General features: G+C 39.6%; 1 non-coding gene across 1 annotated transcript; it reads right to left on the bottom strand.

The window, feature by feature from the left end:
• Window positions 1-2,351: 2,351 nt before the first annotated feature.
• TRNAT-AGU (transfer RNA threonine (anticodon AGU)) lies at window positions 2,352-2,425 on the bottom strand. Its single transcript has one exon. It is a non-coding gene; the product is annotated as a tRNA-Thr (tRNA).
• Window positions 2,426-6,202: the final 3,777 nt, after the last annotated feature.

Below are 6,202 nucleotides of genomic sequence, written 5' to 3'. Positions count from 1 at the left end.
CTCATTTGTCAAATTTTTTAGTTCGGTTTTAGTATTCTAAGCAATATTCTGCACAGTCTAAACTAGTATGGAGTAGGGTATAAACTACGGCACCTGCCTGCATTGTACTGCAGAAAAATTGTTGTACTGTCCAAAATCACTTTCCATGTTTGTGACAACGATTGCAGTGCTAAAATATTAGCACCTCCCGTTGTTAATTAATTGGATAGATGGGGGCACTTTTTCTGCCATTTCATTTCAGAGAGGGTTGGCTCACCCAAATTCAGGTGTCCAAGAGTGCAAAATGGTTGTGGAATTATAGGCGTGGATGAACTGCATGTGCCTGGCTACCCCATACTCCTCGTGAGACAGTAAAGACTCGAAACTAAAAATAAATTACAAACATGACTGACAGTTTTTTTTTGAGAAGAACATGACTCGGCCATTGTTTAGCTTACTCAGGTCCACTAGCAATAGCTTTGGCCCATCTGAAGCCCCCTAGAGTCGGCTCCATCAGTTTTCTTTGGGGGTATAAAAACTATCTAACCTTAACCCCCCACCTCAAAAAAAAAATCTAACCTTACCCTAGCCGCACCCTCCCCTTTGTTCCCAATCTAACTTCTCAAGCACATCATACGGCTCGCTCCGACATATCGGGGTCATGTGCTTTGGAGATAATTATATGTTGCTTAGACATGGCACCGTAAATGGTGGGTGCTAGGCTAGCCAAATTGGCTCTAACATGGGATTGGTATATTTGGTGGGAGAGAAGACAAATAGTGAATTCGAACCGGTTCAAATCCCTAGCCGAGCAGCAGTGTCCATTGGTGCATTGGCGACAAACTATATGAGGCCATGCAAAAAAATGATAAAGCCACAACAGGGCGGATGGACGCCTCCCAGGGATGGATGGGTTAAGGTGAACGTCGACGCAGGCTTCACGGAGGACCTTCAATCAGGACTAGTGGGTGTGATCATCTAGAATGAGACTGGAAAGTGTGTTGTTATAGCATGCAAGACATTAGAAGCTTATGCTCTTTCACGAAGGCATGGGAATCACACAGTTATGGCAATGTAACCACATTATAATTGTAATTAATATGGGAGACTCATTAATTCAGAAAATATATTTGTAAAAACATTCTATGATTGCTCTATATCCCTTCAAATATATCAGGCCACCGCTAATTTTATGAATAAGATGGGCGAGACGAAGTGTGTTTCTGCACCGGTGAGAAAGCATTCCATATTACAAACTACAGTATTGCCAAACCTCCCACGGTCCGATAAAGCACCAAGAGCTCAACCACAACAAATGGGAAGCATCGTCGACATGGACATCAACCCCTAAACCTTGAGCCAAGAACTTGTCATGCTGAGAAGTTGAGCACGAAGGACACGGACCATACTTTAAGTGTAGAAATGAGGGAGCAAGGGCCTGATACAAAAATGAGCACTTCCATGTCGGCAAATAGCATAGCTTAGATTCCCGAATGGACACACCTTTAGCAACATTCGCTTCTCAATAGGGAAGAGTCACAGCAACGCCAAACAACAAGGCAAACTTCTTAAGAAACTATCAATTTGTTCGTGTGTTGTACGCGCACGATTACTTTACTGTAAAAACCGTCACTGATGTGGATTCAAGCCCTTCACCAAAGGTGAATGTGGTTAGAGCATTACTATGTATGACACACCAGGAGGAGGGGGGTGTTATGCAATCATAAAAAAGTTGATGATTTTATATAGAAAAGGGGGAAATGGTTATACAATTAAAAAAGATGCCAAAAGAAAGTTATGATTTTACTCCTTCCGTTTTGAAATAATTGTAGTTCTAGACTTATACCAAGTCAAACTTCATAAAATTTCACCAAGTCCATATGAAATATATCAACAACTATAATACTAAATTTTCTTCATTAGATTTACTATGGAATATATTTTTGCATTATTTATATTTCACATTACAGTTCTTAACAAATTTTCCTATAGCGTTGGTTGAAATTCAGAAAGTTACACTTAGAATAATCATAAAACTTTAATTATTTTGGAAGACACAACATGGTTGTAAAAAGTGATGATTTTGTATAGAAGAAAGAAAATACGGAATACGAGGGAACCATGGAAAATTTAGAAAAATTGCCCTAGAAAACACAAAAATCTTAACAAATTTTCCTATAGCCTTGGCCGAAATTCAGAAAGTTACACTTAGAATAATCATAGAACTTTAATTATTTTGGAAGACACAACATGGTTATACAGGTAGACATGTAAAAAAGTGATGATTTTGTATAGAAGAAAGCAAATACGAAGTACGAGGGAATCATGGATAATTTAGAAAAACTGCCCTAGAAAACACACACAAAAATGCATGCTTTCATTGAGAGTTGAACTCAAGACCTCCCGCTTACTAAACGGGTGCTCTAACCAACTGAGCTATGAAAGCTTCATTTGTCAATATTTTTTAGTTCGGTTTTAGTATTCTAAGAAATATTCTGCACAGTCTAAACTAGTACGGAGTAGGGTATAAACTACGGCACCTGACCTGCATTGTACTGCAGAAAATTTGTTGTACTGTCCAAAATCACTTTCCATGTTTGTGACAACGATTGCACTGCTAAAATATTAACACCTCCCATTGTTAATTGCTTGGATCGATAGGGGAACTTTTTCTGCCATTTCATTTCTGAGAGGGTTGGTTTACAAGTAGACATGGTTATATTTTTGCATTATTTATATTTCACATTACAGTTCTTAACAAATTTTCCTATAGTGTTGGTCGAAATTCAGAAAGTTACACTTAGAATAATCATAAAACTTTAATTATTTTGGAAGACATAACATGGTTATACAAGTAGACATGTAAAAAAAGTGATGATTTTGTATAGAAGAAAGCAAATACAGAATACGAGGGAACCATGAAAAATTTAGAAAAACTGCCCTAGAAAACACAAAAATCTTAACAAATTTTCCTATAGCCTTGGTCGAAATTCAGAAAGTTACACTTAGAATAATCATAGAACTTTAATTATTTTGGAAGACACAACATGGTTATACAAGTAGACATGTAAAAAAGTGATGATTTTGTATAGAAGAAAGCAAATACAAAGTACGGGGGAATCATGGATAAATTAAAAAAACTGCCCAGAAAACACACACAAAAAATGCATTTTTTCATTGAGAGTTGAACTCGGGTGCTCTAACTAACTGAGCTATGAATGCTTTGGCTGAATGGATTTAGGACCGTCTGAATGGCACCTCTCGAACATTATTCTACATCCTAGACACTGAAAAACAACGACGCCTAGCATGCGTCAGTGTAGCAACATCATTGTACTGTCCGAAATCACTTTGCGGTTTTGCGACAATGTAATGTACTACTACCAACAAATGACACCTGAGACCGGTCAATTTGCACGTCAGACCCCGGTGCAGTTAACGCCTATCTCAATCGTTTTTCCTCTCGCGTCCAGGCGGCTGGAACCCTAGCCGCCTACAGGAGGCCAATCTTCTAGTGCCGTCCTCCAGCGGCTTCCTTTTGCCGGCGACCTCGGTCGTCGGTGGTGACGGTGTCGCCGGATTCACATGTATGAATTATTTTTACTCTCTCGTAGTTTAGATTTTTAGGTTGTACATCGTCTTGACTTCGGGGGCAACAATGACGGCGTTGAATAAAGATTCTTTGGATCCATCCTTGACGAGGCCATCGGTCCTATGGTTGGGGATGAATTTGAAAACCAGTCTGTTCAAGTAAGGATGGCGTGGCGGCGGCGGCATCCTCGCGGTGAACTTGTGTCATCGGGCTCCGCCGTTTGCGGCGACGTTTGCTCCAGCGTCAGCACGGAGCTTGGGAGGTAGTCAAGAGCGGATGTAGATTATGGTCTGCATCAACGACATCTGGAAGACGGAACGTGTGCTGGATTTGTGGATGGCAGGTATGGTTTCCTCCTTCGGTGTCTTAGTCGTGGTAGGGTGCCAGATTTGGAGTTCGATGGCGTGTCCAGAGTGTTGCCCAAGTCTGATTCGTTCAACGGCAAGGGCTTCACTTTTGGCGAGCCACCTTGAAGGTCCGCAAAACTGCATATCAGTGATGGAGCCGCGTCGAGCTCGGGTGAGGAGGTGATCCGTCATTCTTTTCTTCGGTGGCTGTTATGGTAGCGCCGGAGACAGGTGACGGGCGTTGGTGTCAAGCTTAAAGATGTTCTACCATCTTTTTAGTTTTATCATGTCGGTCCTTACGTGACTTGTATTTTGATCTTTATAGTATGAATGAGACACGTATTACCATGCAAACACAAAAAACAAAACAAACGACACCTGCCATTGTCAATTGTCCGAAATCACTTTGTCATTGCTGATTTTTTTTCTACCATTCATGGAAGAGGATCATAGGATTATGATGGGCGTGAGTTGTGGATGAACTTCGTTCTTGCTAACTCATGCAATTCGTGATTCGTGAAACAGTAAAGACGTGAAATTGGACATTACCAACTGCTAAAATATCTTGCATTGGTGTACAGAGGTTGTATATATAAACCTCGATGGACAGTTCAATTAATTATCTATACCAACATAAAAAGATATAAAGGGACAGATCCAATTGATCTCGGCCATCGAACTAAATCAATCCAACAACATAAACTGCTTCTATAACAAGCGTTAAACATGTTTAACGTGCAATTAATATTATATCAAATATTGTACTAATCACATAATTAACACATAAATAATAGTATACCTAATATTCATGTGCAATTAATATATTGCCTAAATACTAACGTGTGTTGCACGTACGCATTTACTAGTTATCCTAATAAAAAACACTTTTTTTACAACCTAATGGCTGAACTCCGCCGTCGAGCGCGACGGCCTCTTCTCTGCTCACCGTGGTCTCAGGCAGCGCCATCGTGCGGAGCCAATCGATTGGCACGCACTTGGAGTTTTCTTTTTTGAAAGTCCTAGAATTGGAGGCTGGCGTGTAGAATGGCAATCCCCTCTGGCCCATTGGGCTCGCCAACTGACAACTCCTCCATGGGCCGAATTTATAGTGTGCAAACACTATCTAAACAGTAGATCTTCAAAAGATCATCCAGATCATCTTCTGTCAATCCCAGCTCTTTCATCATCAGCTCAACATCATCTATCTCCGCGGAGGCTGACGCCGTGTCCGAAGAGAGAAAATCTGAAGACCTGTCTATAATTTCCTTAATGACTGAACCATAAGCCGCAGACGTGCCATTCCTCACATCATCTACCACCACCTTGCAATCTGATGCAACATGGATGTTCTGGACATATAGATCTGCTGAGAGGGATAATGCTTCCCTGATTGCCATTGCCTCAAGCGTAGCTAGGTCATTTATATGTTTAATGAACTACCTATAATTTCTTATTCTTTTATGTGTTTTTTGGTTTTCACCCGATTTTGCTAGTATATTTTTTTACTTTTTTAATTAACAATTTTTTCAAATTCTTGAACTTCTTTAAATTGATGAACATCTGTCAAATCTGTAAACTTTTGTCTACTTCAGTTTTTTTTCAAATTCATGAACTTGTTTTTACGTTGACGATCTTTTTTCTAATTCATGAACATTTTTTCAAAGTCAAGAGAATTTTTCAAATTCATGATATTTTTCACATTTGTTTTTATTTTAATTCGTAATTTTTCTTCAACTATGTTTCTAAAATATTTGAATTTTTTAAAAAGTATGAAATTTTAAATATAATAAAAAAAGGAAGTCGGTTTTTCCCCTAAACCAGTAGGTAATTTTTTTCTGAGAAAACCTAAACCAGTAGGGAAAAAAAGCTTCCGAACAACCGGCCGATTTTAGGCATGTGTCCGCCCGCGCTGCACCGTCCGATGATGCTAATCATGTTTTTATGCTGGGCGTGCGTTCACATGGGAATACTACCTTCTCAGTTGCATGGTGTGTGTCTTTGAATTTCAGCGCCTCACACGATACTAGCCAGCTAATACTAGTCACCGGCGGGGTTGCAAACGTTGGCGAACGACGGTTGTGCTCCGGAGCTTCGTCACTTCATCTTCATTAGTTCATTGTAAATTTTTCTGCAACATTATCTATATTATATAAAAAAAATTCCATAACATTACCGATGTTAAGAAAGGTGAAGACTGAAAAAAATTCTGTAACACGACCTCTATTGCGAAATCCTCCCGCAACACCAGCTATGATACAAAAAAGATAAAAATGATTTTTTTTTC

The sequence above is a fragment of the Triticum urartu genome, chromosome 4A, assembly GCF_056163025.1.
Source record: "Triticum urartu cultivar PI428250 chromosome 4A, HENAU_Tu73, whole genome shotgun sequence".
Classification (NCBI taxonomy): domain Eukaryota; kingdom Viridiplantae; phylum Streptophyta; class Magnoliopsida; order Poales; family Poaceae; genus Triticum; species Triticum urartu.
Note: the sequence above shows the minus strand (reverse complement) of the source record. Positions and strands in the feature narration are given on the sequence as shown.